Below are 17,562 nucleotides of genomic sequence, written 5' to 3' on the forward strand. Positions count from 1 at the left end.
CTATTAGTCATACAGTTATCTTTAGCTGTTCATAGAAATTTGAATGCCTCTAAAGCTGCATAATGCAAGCCGTAGAATCAGTTTTAGCAAGCTATAGAAAAGTTTATGATCCTGAAGGTATAGACTATTAGTCATACAGTTAACTTTAGCTGTCTATATAAATTTGAATACCTCTAAAGCAACAGACTGCAAGTCATAGAATCAGTTTTAGCAACCTATAAAAACGTTTATACTCCTAATTCTATAGAATATAAGTAATACAGTTATCTCTAGCTGTCCATAAAAATTTGAATGCCTCTAAAGCTAAACAATACAAGCCTTACAACCAGTTTTACCTACCTATAGGAACGTTTATGCTCCCGATGCTATAGAATATAAGTAATACAGTTATTTTTAGCTGTCTATATAAATTTGAATGCCTCTAAAGCAACAAACTGCAACTCATATGAGCGGTTTTAGCTGGCTATAGAAACTTTTATTCTTCTGAAGCAATAGATTACTAGTCATGCAGTTGACTTTAGCTGTCTATAGAAATGTGAATGCCTCTAAAGCTGCAGACTGCAAGCCATAAAAGCTGCTTAGCTGAATATAAAACAGTGTAAGCTCCTCAAGCTATAGACTAGGAGCCATGCAGTTTTATTTAGCTGTCAATAGAAATGTAAATGCCGAATGCTACAGGCTGAAGCCATATGATTTGTTTTAGCTGGCTATAGAAAAGTGTACGCTCTCAAAGCTATAAACTAGTAGTCATACCGTTATCTTTAGCCGTCTATAGAAATGTGAATGCCTCTAATGCTACAGGCTGAAAGCCATATAAGTTGCTTTAGCTTGCTATAGAAAACTGTATGCTCTCAAAGCGATACCCTAGTAGTCATACAGTTATCTTTAGCCGTCTATAGAAATGTCAATGCATCTAAATCTACAGACTGCAAGCCATATAACCTGTTTTAGCAGGCTACAGAATATTGTATGTACGAAAAGCTATAGACCAGTAGACGCACACCGTTATATGAAGGTACATGTATCGTCGGTTGGAATCTCTCGTGCGACTTGTCCTCTAACTTGATTAAGAGTTGTGTCCTGTATGCAACGGGAAACCATATGACATCAACCGCAATGCTGCACTACAAATGGATTTGCGCCACAATCTAGGTATAACTGGTGGGAGCACTATCACCGCATGGAAGTTCGCCTGCGGCGAGTACCTCCTACCCACAATGGTTTTAGTCGAGGGGACTGCTGGCCAAGTTTCAGTCATTTAGGTATAGAATTGAAAATAAACATTAAAGATGTAAAGCCTGAAACACACGCACACACGCACGCGCACAAGAATTTTTTATAGCTGACCATACAAAATGGAAAAAACTGCAACACATTAGTACAAGAGAATTAGTTCATAGTTTATAGACTCTTATAGCAGGCTATAGCTTTTTGGTGCAAATATCTATAGCCGATCGTAAAAGGGATTTTTTATAGCTGACCATAAAAGTTTGTACGCGACCATATAAAATGCTAAAGACTACAGAACACAGACAACTATACGTCTATAGAAACGGTAAAGAATTCTATAGCACAGCCTATAGCAACACCTAAAGACTACCATAGGAACATCTATAGCTATTTGGGTCAAATAATTATAGCCGACAATACAAAAGATTTTCTTTAGATGACCATAAACGTTTATACCAGACCATAGAAAAGACTAAATAGGAAACCATAATTCTATAGAATGGGTTAAAGACTTCTATAGAACAGACTATAGAAAAACCTAAAGACAGCCACAGATATTTGGGCTATAGATATTTGGGCCAAATTTCTATAGCTGACCATACAAAGGATTTTCTATAGCTGGCCATAGGAAATTTCTGTATGGGGTAGTTCTTTTCTATAATACCTTCACAAAATTATAATGTCACTGCAGAATTTTCTAGCTTCAACCGCTTCCTTGTCAAATACCACCCAAAGTTTTCATCCTTAAAGCAGTAAATTTCCTACCCCGTTGCTTTCAAGTGGGACAAAAAAACACTGGCAATGAAAAAAAGCGTACGCTACTCAAAGACAAATAATTGAACGACGAACAAGGGCAAAGCTTATATAGTAATCACAAAATAATTAGGAAAAAAAGACAGCTATAGGCAGCTGGAACCACGTTACATACTTTATCGTTCTGTGAAAGCCTCTGTACACTAATACATTGTTACATGCCAGTGAAGACGGATTATAGATGTGGCTGTGTCTATATGGTTTGCGTCTGCATAAATTTCGAAACAGTTCATGCAGTTTGATCTTCATTTAATGACGAGTAATAATCAAATTTTATCCTGCCGCATTTTGGCATTATTTACAAACTGGGAAGGTTTTCAAGTTGTTAAAGTTAAGAATGGGAGTCGATATGGCCGGACGTTTTGTAGAATAATAAAGGCTCTACGCTTTGGAACATTTGCACTCCGTTAGGGTGTCTAGAGTCAAAAACCTAATCGTAAAACTTCAAGATGTCTGAAAAACCACGAGTTTTGGCCTTAACAGGAAAAAAATGCAGTCCAAGCAGACTGGAACCGAGGACTTTCCCGTGTGAAGAGAGTTGAGAATCTCAAAGATATCGCCGCAGCAATGCCGTCCTTAGTGTTGAACTGCCAAATTCATGCCATTGCATACAGTAGTCATCAACGTGCAATGGATCAAAACACATATCGTATTGTTCTTTTGAAATTTGTTACGTGGTCGCAAAAAACCAATATGCCTTTCTACTATGTCCCCCAGCCACCGATTCAAACGAGCATTGCCTGAAATCTGACTTTCCAACCGTAGCCTCGGAGCGAGTGCGAAATGAAACATGCCTTGGTTTCACAGATATTTCGCATTTAGACAACTTAGCTAAACCGATTCGATTCTTTTTTTTTTCCTATAATGGCCTCAATGTTTCTTCTTGTCCAACAACGCGTGTAAGTAGTGCTACATAATCCAAGTTTTAATCCGGGGTACGGCAAAATGCACAGCTCTCCTCTTCGAAATATTCACATTCACGTTAAAAGCAAATGATAAAACAAACAAAAATCCCCCCCCCCCTCAAGTAAGAGGCCTATTGTGAGTGCTGAGAGCGTAGTATTTTCTGCCAGCGCTGGAAACCTGTAGTTCATCCTTGCAGTAGCAATCCTATGGAGGCCAAAGTTTTGATTCCGAAGAAAACATTGAAAATGACAGTTTCTGCGCTACGCAACGTTACGCGCATTATATGGGCTGCTCCGTATTATTGAGGAGGGCCCAATCTTGGAAAAAGAAAACATTTAAGAAGACGACGGCCTCTTTCAAAGTGTTCTTAGGTGCGGCGGCCTTAATGAGAGACCCGAGTGCGCACCAGCTACCCACAGCAGTTCGCACTTGCGGCTTCTTGAGCGCAGAGTTTTTTTCATCATGATGGCTGCGAAACCAAAAAGAACGTCAGCGTATCCGCTTTTGAATACGCCTGCACTAACGCTCACGTCACTTATGGCGTTATTATGAGGGAAATACTTTATAAGCTTTTCTGTGTAGACGGCGCTCAAGTACACATCAGTGAAGTCTGGAGTTGTATGTTAAGGGCTGTTCTGCTTGCTTCAAAAGCTCATTGAGTAGTAACGGAGGGAGAAGTGTGGATGAGGTAACTTGTCCGGGACTCCAGCGGCTGGAGCTCTATCTGCGCGTGTCACGAGGGTTTTTGGGTCTCGAATTTGAAGTTGTATAGGGCAGCCTCCCACCCTTCAATGGTTCCACGGCGTTTGGGCCATCAGGTGGATTGCTTGGGCAGGTCCGTCAATGTGATAGACGCCTAAGACAGACTCATGCAATTCGCCAGACCATGTAAACGAAATACATAGAGGTTCTTACGACATCGAAGACAAACTTTGCGGAAAAAAATCCAGTCCTCCGCTTCTTCTGAAGATATAATAGGAGTGTTGACCTAGTGGAGGGTCAGAAATATATCTGCAAGATGTGCGAGTGATTTTGAGCACCGGCGCCTGCAAGCTTCATTAGGGGCAAATTATCAGATCAGTCCTTCAGTCGTGTCCGACTCTTCGTGACCCTATGGACCATGTCACGCCACGCTTTCCGGTCTCTCACTATCTTCCTAACATCACATAACTTCATCTGCAGTGCCTCGAGGACGCTATCTAACCATCGCGTTCGCTGCCTACCCCTTCTCCGGCGACCCTCAACCTTTCCCAACATCAAATCTTTCTCCAGCGACTCCTCTCTTCTCCTCAGATGACCAAAGTAGCTGAGCTTTAACTTTAGCATTGGCCCTCCAATGAGCAGTCAGGGTTTATGGTCGACAATATCGACTGATTTGATCTTCTGGCAGTCCAAGGAACTCTCAAGAGTCTTCGCCAGCACCACAATTCAAACGCGTCAATTCTTCGGCGGTCAGCCTTTTTCACAGTCCAACTCTCGCATCCATACATCACAACTGGAAAGACCATAGCACGAGTTATACGGATCTTGGTTGGCAGACTAATGTCTGCTCTTTACTAGGCGGTCAAGGCTAACCATTTCTCTCTTTCCCAGAAGCAGGCGTCTCCTAATTTCATGGCTGCAGTCTCCTTCTGAGGTAATCTTGAAGCCCAAGAAGAGAAAATCTGTCACAGCTTCCACTTCTTGTCCATTGATGCTCCAGGACTTGATAGGGCAAGACGCCATGATCTTTGTCTTTTTAATGTTCAGTTTAAGCCCAAACATCTCACTCTCTTCTTGTACGCGCATCAGAAGTCTTTTGAGTTCCACTTCACTTTCTGCCATTAAAGTGGTATCATCCGCATATCTAAGGTTGTTGATACGTTTTCCAGCAATCTTCACTCCAGCTGAAGACTCGTCCAGACTGGCCTTCCTCATGATGCACTCTGCATATAGGTTAAATAGGCAGGGCGACAGTATGCAGCCTTGCCTCACTCCTTTCTCAATCGGAAACCAATCAGTAAGACCATGCCCAGTTCTGAGTGTGGCCTCTTGTCCTTCATACAGGTTCCTGAGGAGACAGATGAGGTGAATTGGAACTCCCATCTCTTGGAGAGCTTGCCACAATCTGCTGTGATCTACGCAGTCAAACGCTTTCGCATAATCAATAAAGCAGAAGTAGATGGGTTTCTGGAACTCTCTTGCTGTTTCCATAATACCGCGAAGGTTGGCAATTTGGTCTCTAGTTCCTCTGCATTTGCGAAACCCTGCTTGCACGTCCGGAAGCTCCCGATCCACATACTGCTGCAGCCTACATTGGAGTATTTTCACCATCACCTTGCTAGCATGCGAAATAAGCGTGATCGTGCGGAAGTTGGAACAATCTTTGGCACTGCCTTTCTTTGGAATGGGGATGTAAACTGACCTCCTCCAATCCTGTGGCCACTGCAGGGTTGTCCAAATCTTCTGACATAATGTATGCAGAATGTTAACATCGTCATGGTTGAGGTTTTGAAGCAACTCAGCTGGAATGCCATCAATTCCGCTAGCTTTGTTCTTGCCAAGGTTGGCTAAGGCCCATTCAACTTCATTCTTCGGGATTCCCGGCTCGAGATCAGTAATCACAACCGTCTTATTTTGGGTTTGCACATTCAGGTCCTTCTTGTACAGTTCTTCTGCGTATTCCTGCCACCTCTTCTTTATCTCTGAGGCTTCAGTGAGGTCCTTGCCTGGTTTGTCCTTTATCACGCCCAGCTTAGCACAGAAGCTTCCTTTGATATCTTTGATTGTCTTATACAGAGCTCTTTTGTTCCTTAATTGGCTCTTTGACAGTATACCCACGCCAAAGTGCTGGATGTCTGAGACTTAGTTTCCCGAAGCTGTACGTGCCCCGGATAAGACTTAGGAGGAAATGGATCCTAGCGACAAAATCATCAAGCTCCGAGGCCGCAATCCAGTGATGCCAGGCGAGGTAGGTCCCCAGCAGAATCTCTGAGAGGCTTTCACATCCAATCCGTACGTGTGGCCTTTGGCACCTGCGTTTGCTGCTTGTGGCAGTGGAGATAGCCAAATCCTCTAAGCCATTTATATATCTTAATTGAAGGCCCACGTACTACAGACCCTCACTGTATAGGAAGATACGCTGACCCAGCTGATATACTAGCGCAGCTTCACATATGCAAGGTAACCCATTGAGCACAAAATATCTTGTACATTTATAGAACTTCTTTGAATGTCATACATATATTGGGCTACAAAGTAATCTACAAAACAATGTTTGATGCTTACCTAGAAGACATCTTCGGGAAGCTGTCTTCTGGAGTATTTTATTTATTTATTTTATTTTGATATACTGTCAACCCCAATGGGTTTTTACAGAAGCGGACATGAACAGCGTGACATAGACATAATTGCTGATGTGGCAGATACAATATAGAAAACCTTCATAGAATAATAGCACAAAGAACACCAAAACATCAGTTATACAATAGAAAACATATATCACCGGAGCTTTGACACGAATTCAGCCAGCTTCATGACAACAAAGTCCATCTACACAGGACAGTTACAAGCCGGCTTACGCAACATATCTTAATGTGAGGTTTGGAAGTTTTTGACATGAAATGTGACTTGTTTACAGCATGCAGGACCAATATGGCAAAAACAATGCAGTTCTGGTAATGGGTACCTCTAGAGAAGCAGCTTGATGACACCTTAGTTTCCGCATCGATCGATGAAGCCCATGAAGCACCAATATTTGGGCGCAATCAAGTTGGTGTCAAGACTCCAAACTCGCCACGGCAGTTTTTTCGCCTTCCTTACGCTCTTTATCGATTTTATCGCTCTTATTACATGTCTTTTATGCCACAATGCCATGCCGTGCCTATATATTGTGCTCATTCAATAAAGAATCAGTTGTTAGTAAGCGCTTGTCCGTGTCACTTCCTTGTGCTTGTTCTTTGTTGGTGCTTCATTTTATAACATGCACCAACTAGCCCAACAAAAAGTTCTACTCGACTAATGAAGTTATTATAATGAAGTGATTAATTGGTAACGCAAAGGAATGCAAACGTTGTTAAAAAAGGATGCAGGTTTTAAAATGCTGAAATGAAGAGCCAATGCTTAAGATGCCAAATAAAGTTAGAATGCGTAATTGATAAATTACCAGCATTATTTGAAATAATAAAAAAAAGAATGCTGCTTCAAATGTGTCAAAATGCTCAGAAATAGAAAGTGCTGGCTGATGCCATTTAAGAATCTGCAGGGTGTGTGATTGATAAATATTTGAAGTTAAAAAAGACATTTATAAAAAAGGGGAATCACTTTAAATATAAAAAAATGTCTCAGAATGAAAACGCAATGCTTGGTAATACCAATTAAAAAAAATCGAAGTGTGCAAGTGATCAATTATTTCAAATAATAGAAAAAAATACAATGGGTACAAAGGTACAAGGGTACAAGGGTACAAAGGTGTCGAAATACTCAGAATTAAAAACCTAGGTTTACTTGTGCCAAATGTCAGCGTATAAAAAATGGAAAGCTTACAAAAGAGAAAGCAGTCCGTGGATAAAACGCTACTGTGTTATATACTAATCAGTGGAGTTCCTAGGCGATGCACCGAGCGCAAAGAGCGCGATCCTCTGAAAGCGCACAGGACGTATCACGTTTCTAGACGTACTGCCCGAAATTACCGGCGAGGTCATCGTCCGACTGGTTATAAGCGAAATTAGAAACGTAATACAAAGAGAAAAATTACAAAAATTAAGAACATAAAATGCGTCGTCCATGAGCGCTTCCTGTCTCTTCCTTCTAATCCCCCCCTTAATTCTTCTGCATTATATGTGGTCATAATTTTTTTTTTATTTTAAACAACTAACTTTAACACCTTTTTATTCTGTGATATTCCGAAAGTGTAGTGGATTGTTGAAGGAAATTTTAGGTACAAACGATTATGATTTTTTATAGGAATCAAAGTTTTCCATTTTGTATGTTTACGAATTTCTGGCGATTTTGAGGCTGTGCAGATAAACTTTATAGCCTATAGTTGCAGTGTTTGAAATGAAGCCCATAATACAAAAATAGTTTCGGTGACAACGCCTTGTGGCATCGTACCAAAATGTAGCACTGGAAATCTAATTTTTTGCAGAATGTAGCTCATGGAGCCATGTTAACGCTTTATCCTTAATACAACTATTGCAAGAAAAAAATGTTTTGTTCCTTCTCTAAATGCTCACGTTGTATAGACCTAACGCGCTTAAAACTGGCAACTTTTGGAGAGGCAAAACTGCAACAGCGTTGTTCACATCTTGTCATATTGTCACGGGGGAAAATAGAATAACAGAAAGAGTTCGTTCGGCAGCCTTCGATCACCAGCGCACATCTGGTGATTCGTCTTCCCACGAGGGGCCACACCAGTTCCACAATACATGTGGTATCACCCTCCTCATCAAAAGAAATATCGTCTCAATTCTACATCAATAGAAGCGAAGAAAATGAAGGGTGGAGGCCGCACAGTCAATTGTAAGGCAGGAAAAGAACGGCACACACAAACATGTACTTAACACGAGTAGTACGGTTTCAGTTGGCTGACATGCACAATGTCAGCCTGGGGAGCACTACGCGACGAGCGGACAGTCCATTCAGGAAGGACTTCGTAATTCACGGCACTAACAGAGCGAAGGACCCTATAGGGGCCAAAAGAACGACGCAATAGTTTTTCGGAGTGACCTCTCTGTCGGATCCGGACCTGGTCACCGCGATGATAATCTACTTCCCGGTTATAGAGGTTATATCATTGGCATCATGACTTTGTGTCTGACGAATACGAAGCCTGGTCCTGTCGGCGGGCTTCTTCGGCAATTTGTGAGAATTTTCGGCGTCAGACACGGAGGCGGGTGTACCATCCGGGAGGAGCATCGAATGTAACGCTGTAGTAACTTCCCTTCCCTGAAGAAGGTGGAAGGGCTTGTAGCTGGTAGTTTCTTTGCACTGCGGTGTTGTATGCAAAGTGACTTAGGGCAGAATAGCATGCCAGTTCTTGTGGTCAACATATACTTACATAGTGATCATATCGATGACGGTTTCTTTTTTCAGGCGTTCCGTCAGTCTGTTCGCCTGGAATGATAGGCGGTACTTGTGCGTCAGCTGTGCCAGTGAGCCGCATTATTTCCTCCACGATCTGTATATTAAATGCGGTTCCGTGGTCGGTTATAACGATAGCTATAGAATTGTGGTGAAGCACAATGTTTTAGACGAAAAACAGCGATTTCGGCAGCAGTGCCACGATAGAAGGCTTTTGTTTGGCAATAACGTAAAAAATAATCGCTGGCGACAACAATCTACCCGTGGCCCTGAGACGACTCAGAAAACGGCCCCAATAAGCCGATACCGACTTGATGAAAGGGAGATTTTGACGGAGGAATAAGTTGGAACAAACCGGCTGGCTTTAAAGGGAGTATCGTATGGCGCTGGAAGTCACGACGGGACATTCCATGCTCTCTCACTGTGGCCGCAAGTTTGGGTAAGTACTACTTCTGATGTATTCGTACCAATCTACAACTGGAGCCAGGGTGTATAGAAGATGGTTGCTCATAACGGACGCGCAGAATTTTGGCGCAAAGAGCACCAGAAACGACAAATAAGTACAAGAGCTGAGAGGCTCAGAACGTTCGTTCGTACAAGACTTCATGGCGTATCGAAAACGAAGCGTCCGCTCACAAGAAACTGCGAGGTGGTAGTGATGTGTGGACTTCAAGGTAATCAATGAGCAGACAACGCTCAAGATCTTCGCGCTGCATTTGAGCAAGGGTTGACGCTGTGACTACTCTTAGGAAGGTCTCGTCGTCTATATCAGCGTCAGCCTTGTCAAGTGACAGTGGTGCGCGTGAGAGACAGACTGCATCGGTGTGCTTTTGGCCAGACTTTTACACCACAGTAATGTCAAACTCTTGGAGCCGCAAAATCCCCCGGGAAAGGCGTCCAGAAGGCTCCTAGGTTCGCCAACCAGCACAGGGAATGGTGGTCACTGAAGACCCTGAATAGTCGCCCGTAAAGGTATGGTCTGAATTTAGAGCGCGCCCACACCCCCGCGAGATTCTTTTTCTGTTGTAGAATAGTTCTTTTCGGAGCGATAGAGTGCACGGCTGGCGCTAGACCCGCAACCTTGGGTATAGCGCTCTTTGCCACCTAAGCTGGGCAAAGGAGTGGGTGCGCCACCAACACCGCGCACTTCTTTTATGTATTTTATTTTGTGGAAAACGCAAAACAAAAACATTGGCTTCAATTAGATTTCTGCTAAGGTTTAGAACCACCATACAGTACCTTGATTTCAGACGTTTCATAAAAAGCAGGAAATAGCTGTATATCCAGCTGTTTCAGTGGAGGCCGCCGTGTTTAGTATGTGTTTGCCTGTTGGGAGTTGTTCGCACAATAATAAACTGCAAAATCTAGCGGCATCTTGTTTTGTTTCACATTGTCGAACTTGAAATACAGCTCCTAGAAGAAATAAAACATCAATTAAATTAATAACTGCGTTTGTTTATAAAATAATAAATGCCCTCCTAACAAGCGAGAGATGTCTTGAGGTGCAAATATATATTCCATGGCTGCGCTATACTGCCATTGGTCCTTCACGGTGTCGTCATTTTTACGTTGCTATTCAATTCAATATGCAATTCAAGCATTAAATACCCTTTCTAATTCTCAAGGATGAATTGCGAATAAAGTTCAACGCTCTAGATAATATTGTAGCGTGTGCAACGTTCATCGAGAGTCTCGTGCGCGGACTCGAAGAAGTGGCCCCGTGGCGTTCGAGAAGAAGCTGAAGTCTGCTGCTGTCACTCAGTGCTCTCTGGACCTGCTCTTCTGTGCTTATTATTGAAAAGTCTGCTCCGGTGTCTACCAAAGCGGTTACTGGGTGTCCGTCGACGAGAACGGAAAGGTCGGCGCTAACAACGTTATCGGCTTGAGGTTGATTGGGAGTTTCGGGTTCATGGGGCGGCGGAGGCATCGTAGTCACAGCATCGGGCTGAGTCGTCGCGGGAGGGTCTTCGGGACATCGATTCCGTTCGTCAGCAACCTGCCCCCCTGAGGTCGCCGCCTTCAGTTTCCCCGGTGTGGGCTTGGCGACCGGCGCCTCGACCCATGATTAAACTCACGGCGGCCGGGTGACGAGTAGCGCACGGGGAAAGACTGTGTACTGTCGCTCGAAGAGGTGCCCGGGTTGCCAGATATTCTTCGATTTCTGGAGTTCGCTCGCCGACCCGGGGACGCGGGGAATCACGAGCAAAACCCCGAACACCGAGTTCACGGTATGGACAACGACGGTACAAGTGGCCGGGTTCTCCGCAGTGGTAGCACAGCGGCCGTTGGCGAGAAGTGCGCCAGACGTCTGCCTTCCGAACCGGTTGCTGCATGACGGGGCTCTGCTGGGATGGCGGCTGGTAAGGAGGCTGGTAGGATAGTGGCTGAGGAGCGGACGGCTGCATGGCGAGGCTCTGCTGGGTTGGCGGCTGGTAGGAAGGTTGGTAGAGCGGTGACTGCAGAGTGGGCGGCGGCTGTGCTTCGAAACGAAGCTGTTGCGCAGGAGGCACTGCAGGCCGACGAAGAGCCGCTGCGTAGTTCATAGAACGTGGCTCCAATAGTGAATCAGGCGGTGAAAATGTCTGGCGGATTTCTTCACGCACGGCTTCGGTGACAGCCGCGGCAGTCGGGTTAGACGATCCAAGTTTGAACTTGAGGACCTCCTCGCAAACTACCTCGCGGATCAGCTCACGCAGAGAGTGCTCTTCAGTGGACCCGTTTAATGTGGCCACACTGCTGAAGGGTTGACGACAGGCAGACTCCGTGTGCCGGTATCGTTGCTGCAGGGCTCGCTCAATGAGGGTAGCTTCATTGATGAAGTCCGCGACGGTTTGGGGTGGACTGCGAACCAGACCAGCGTAGAGGGGTTCTTTTACGCCCTGCATCAGGTGCCGCAACTTCGCTGATTCTGTCATGTCGGGATCAGCCCGTCGGCAGAGACGGGTCACGTCCTCAGCGAACATGGCCACGCTCTCGTTAGGTAATTGCACACAAGCGTCTAGGAGGCGGCGTGCGCGATCACGGAGGTCATGGCTGACAAAAGTGTCCCGCAGCTGCTGGCGAAAGGAATCCCAGCTTTGAAGACTGGCTTCCCTATTCTCATACCACGTTTTTGCGCAGTCTTCAAGGGCGAAATATACATTGCGCAGCTTCTGAGCAGGGCTCCACTGATTGAATTGCGCCACTCGCTCGAACTGGTCGATCCAGTCGTCGACATCTTCCGCAGTAGCGCCATGGAAACTGGGGGGCGTACGAGGCTGCTGAAGCAGCAACTGATGCTGACTTGCCTGTGCCATTACAGAAGTTTCGAACTGCTGGTCAGCTGGCGTCGGTTCAGGTAGAGGAGCGAATTCCGGCGGCAGACCTCGGAGGCGACGGCTGCAGTGATGAACGGGTGTCGACACGAGCGGAAGCCGGTTGGGACTCGATGAGCGGCTGCGAGAGGCCCGAGACATGTAGTTCAAGGCCTCACCTCCACCAGTGTCACGTAGCCGTTCAGGCCCGTAACCAGAAGGTTGGTTTTAACAGGGGGGTTGACCTAATAAGCACAGAAGAGCAGGTCCAGAGAGCACTGAGTGACAGCAGCAGACTTCAGCTTCTTCTCGAACGCCACGGGGCCACTTCTTCGAGTCCGCGCACGAGACTCTCGATGAGCAGCCGCCTAGCGGCTGCTGTTGCACACGCTACAATATTCTGTAATATTTACTCCTCAGTAAGAATATAGATGCGCTAAATTTCCTCGGTGGATACAAGCTCCAGTAAATCGACATCCAATTAAATCTTGGCCGAGACTAAGCAGTGTACTGCAGAATTCACGACGCATGGTGCCTTACCATCATAGCGTCTTAGTCCGGCCATACTCGAAGCTCCCTCTCAGATCAAAACCTCCACTCGGCAGGCTCATAAATGCTATCCGAAGAAATACACTGGTGTGACCTATGTATCAAATAGGTAGTCTCAAGCTACGTTTCCAGTTAATATTCACCCTCTAAGCCACAGCTAACATATCGATCCTGAAGTTCATCATATATCTTCTATTTTTAAAGTCTTACAGTTGGAGGCTGCGCTACGCTTTATTCATACCCTACTGAAAAAATTGCATGCGGCAATAACCTCACATTTTCTCGCACAGTCTCACTCAACTCACATAAGAAATCGCATACAAGTCGCATATAATTGCATAAGGCCTCATAGCTTCTTGGACATTATCATAAATTATGTACGATATTTTATGATAATGATGTGAACCGTATGAGAGTCTGTGCGATTAGATGAGATTTTATGAGGTTATTACCACGTAGAACGTTTGGTTTTTCAGTAGGGGTGTGTAAAACATACTCCAGAGTGCTAGGCGAGAATGGCAATGTCATCATCCTATATACCAGAAAAGCGCTTCCGACAAGCAATTTAGGTCGGAATGGCTTTCGAACAGAAACTTGCATTCCCACTTCAACAACTGCTCAACGGCGATTCGGCTGCCATAGACGCGATAATAGAAGACAGCCTTCAAGGATATGAATGTGAAAGCAACCGAATAATAAAAATAGCGATGCTTTAAATTGTGTGCAGAAATCTCCTCCACATCCTAAAGTCTCTTTTTTTGTAAGGTCCCCAAGTTACAAACTGGAAGCACGTATTAAACTCCAAATCCTAAAATTAAAAATGCGCGGGATTAAACTTACTCTGCACGAAAACTGAACTACCGCCAGTATGTCAGCTGGTGCAGCATATCGCTTTGTAAAACTAGCTTCTGTGGTAAGTAGGCCTTGAGACAAGGAGGAAACTGCTTATGTGATTTGGTCCCTTCTACTGCCCCGGGTAGAGAGCTCAGCTACCCGTGGCCACATGCATGAGTTGACTGTGAAATTGTGGCCACATTTCTGCTGGGAAACATCCACGCCCGCCTTCAGTGCATTGTCGCCGCGGAGCTATTTGTCGCCAGGAACCATTTCCTCCTAAATCCTCTCCGGGTCAGCATAGAGAATTCAACAGTCTCAGATATCCGGTGCTTTGAAGTGGGTGTAAATGGCACCTAATCAAGTTTTCGTGCCCCTTTGTTCAAATGACGCACACAGCTTGAATACTACTGCAAGCTACTGCAATAGGTCGGCCCTCATCCAGTATTTCCTCAGAAGGAGAGCAGTACATGACGTCACCGATCTGTGCATGCTCGGCGTATGAACACAACAGTTCATAGACATGTTCCTTTTATATAGTCCCAGACTAGAGCTGAGATTCGGTTAATTTGCATTCAAAACCGGTAACTTGGACCGCCTTCCAGGTTTCGCAGCCTACCTGGAGAAAACACCCTTTGCGCTCAAGAGTTCTGGCCCTCTGATGGCACTTGGGTTCTCGTGAAGGCGGTCGCACTAAATAAAACTTCAGAGGAGGCGGTCCTCTTCATAGATTTGTACTCTTCGAAGGAAAAGCTTTTCTCGTCAAACTGATCGTTCAGAGCTGCACACAGAATACGCTCAGCGTTAAATAGACCAGAAACTGCGTCTGCATAAATGTTCTTCTCGTTATCAAACTTCAGCGGTCCCCACAAACGCTACAAGGATGGGTCCCTGGTTACCCGCCCTGGCATGAATTACCATGCTATCAGCACTCACAGAAGACATGAGATTATATAATGAGGTTTGCTGGGCTCTTTCCACCCCTAGGTTTTAAACCTGGCTTATAGAATACTTGTTAGACGTGTTATAAGGCAAGCAAAATAAATTGGGACCATTACATAGGAAAAAAAAAGATTTTTAACCGCTAAGTTGGTGAAATGCTAAATATAGCCAAGGGTAGAACAATAAAAACATCGGTACACAGTGAATAAGAGCACTTTGCTGTCCGTTGCTTTGCGGGGGGCAGAATCTCAACTGCGGCGCCGAAAATACTGAAACTGACCAGGCAACTGTACAGAGAACTTGAGGTGATGTGGGTGCTGGCTCACTCGGGAAATCCGGGAAATGAGGCGGCCCACAACATGGCTCGAGGTTTCGTCAACCAAGTCGGTGGGTCCTTCGTATCCATGGGGTACTCCAAAGAGGGGCTGGCATCTTTCACGATATTTCAAGTCATTACAGATTGAAACGGCAGACATTTCCACCCTCTGACAAAACGTTCGATAAGGCACAGGAGACCGTTTGGAGGAGACTCCAGACAAGACCCTTTCTTAACCCATATCTATTAGAAAAAATGTACCCGGATAACTTTGACCCCGCGTGCAGGTTCTGTGGCGAAACAGCCACGTATGATCACATGCAATGTCAATGTAAAGAAGAACCTCCACCGGAAGATTTAGTAGAAATTCCTTCTCTTGAGCGATGGGAGGCCGTTCTGGTCAGCTCGAACCCGGGCATTCAAGCCTTGGCCAGAGTGGGCCACTAAGGTCGGCGCCAGCCATGGACATAAAGGCCATCTAGAGCGGACCGTCTGCATCTTAATTTTGACGAAATAAATGTTTTCCGATCCAATGAACAAGCAAAGTGGCTTGTTAGGCGAGTTGGTTGGACATTTTTATAAACCAGCGCTAGAAACACGGAGGTTTGTGTGTTTCTATCTGTCCGTGTTTCTAGCAGTTTTAACACTGAACCAGGGTTGATGGCGGGTCTCAGTTCAGAGGCCGAGCAAAAGTTTCGACAAGTCGACTTCGTCTGGGCAGCGAGATCATCACTGGCCGGGTTTAAATACGCCTGTGCTTCCGAAGAAAAAACGTCAGGGAAGGGGGAAGGAAGTCAGTGAGGGAGAAATAAATAGGGCAAGGAAAAAATAATTTTTCTCTACGTATGAATTTCAGAGCCTGGAGCAAGGGATCCCGTGGCCTGAAAAGAAACAAGCGGCAGCTGCAGGAGACGCAACAATGCGGGGTGGATTATGAGTCATCACCGAAAGCAGGTTCGATGCTGACACGCGTGGCTTGAAAAACGGCAGGCATCCTTAAAGGTCCTGATAAAGGATACCGCTGCAGGGTACCAGTTATCACAAACTCTCCTCAAGAAGGGGAGAAGAAGCAGGTCATGTTTTATTTAACATTCGATTCGACGCTATAGTTTCAAAGCCAGGCCGATTCGGTGGCTGGGGAACATCGTGGCAGCGCAGAATAGAAATTTGTAACTACGAATACTATAGCGATGTGTTTGGGCCCATTACAAGTTGATAAAGGGTACTACATGCCACACAGGGCGACGTGACTCCGGTTTTCTCAGCTAGCTTCCCACGAGAAATTCCTTACTTCCTATCTGCTACAGCTGAATCCTTTCCTGGGAAGCCAAAGATCGAGTTTCCGCAGATATCTTGCAGTTTCCCTATTTAAAAAGGGAAGTGGAGCTTTCAGGATAAAACCCTGTGAGATCGGAACGATTCACAGAGCAGCGTCTTCATTCATCTTCAAAAAACTTAGTCGTCTCGGCTTCCTTTCTAATTGTTACGCGGCGACAAACAAGAATACTGGCAACATGGTGACAGTTTGAAAGGTGATTTAAGGGCTAGCCTAGTGTGAGGCCTCTTGCGCCTGTAAATTGAGGACAAAGTATGACAGGATGAAATTTGTTTACTTTCAGTTATAAAAATAGAGATTAATTGGGCCAACTAATTTCATATTAAAACAAACTATTCTATAGATGCCGCCACATCGTCTGTCTTCAGTAACCTGTAATGGTGCACTAGTGCACAGCTTCTTTCGATAAATTATCAAATTGCGAAGCTTTGTTCCAGATTCTCTATCCCATATTTCCTAATCTATTTATACGCTGTAATAGCGCGTTGTGCTAATTTTTATTTCCTCGTTTACTGACTTGTTCCTCTCTATTCTCCGGTGTAAGGTTTTGTTTTGACAGCATTTTTGTTTCCTATTCGAACGAAAACAGAAAATATGCTGATACTATGACAATTGTTCTGCGGTTTTTGGCAGGCAACGTTTGCTTCTACTAACATCTGTAGTAATATAATATGCATGTGTGGTTACCACAAAAAGGTAGTGCAACTATAAGAAACAAACATGCAGAACTGCAAGCCGTACTACGCAACTACTGAAGAGTCTGTTATTAGGGCAGTACTACAGAAGAGTTTGTCGTATTATTAACGCGGTTCTGTAGTGTTTTTGGACTAGGTTTATACAGAGTATAACACGCACCGCATATATTTTTGTTGTCCGTTGGGATCACACCTTCGTTTAGGTATGACGAGTGTTAGGCATAGTCGGCACCACTTGTCTCGTGTTTTGTATCCACTACTTGAATAGCTCTTCAATAATGAGTAAACGTGGCATATGCAAAGTAGTGAAATCTTCAAACGTTACCACCCCAGAACTGTCCGATATAACTCCGCAACTTTACCAAACACTTCACCTCTTCTATTCTTAGATTCGAGAGAAGCGTGCCGTAACTGCATGAACGGTCGCATAGGTCGCGCCGCGCTCAGGCTCCTCCAGAGCGCGACCCCATCAAAGGTCACACACAACATTTATTGGGTGCCAGGACACACCGACATGGCGGGGAACGAACGCACCGACGAGGTAGCTCGAGGGTACACGAGCCGCGCTTCCTCCCAGTCGGACGATCT

Source organism: Amblyomma maculatum, chromosome 8, assembly GCF_055883805.1.
Source record: "Amblyomma maculatum isolate TAMU_Amacu chromosome 8, ASM5588380v1, whole genome shotgun sequence".
NCBI lineage: Eukaryota > Metazoa > Arthropoda > Arachnida > Ixodida > Ixodidae > Amblyomma > Amblyomma maculatum.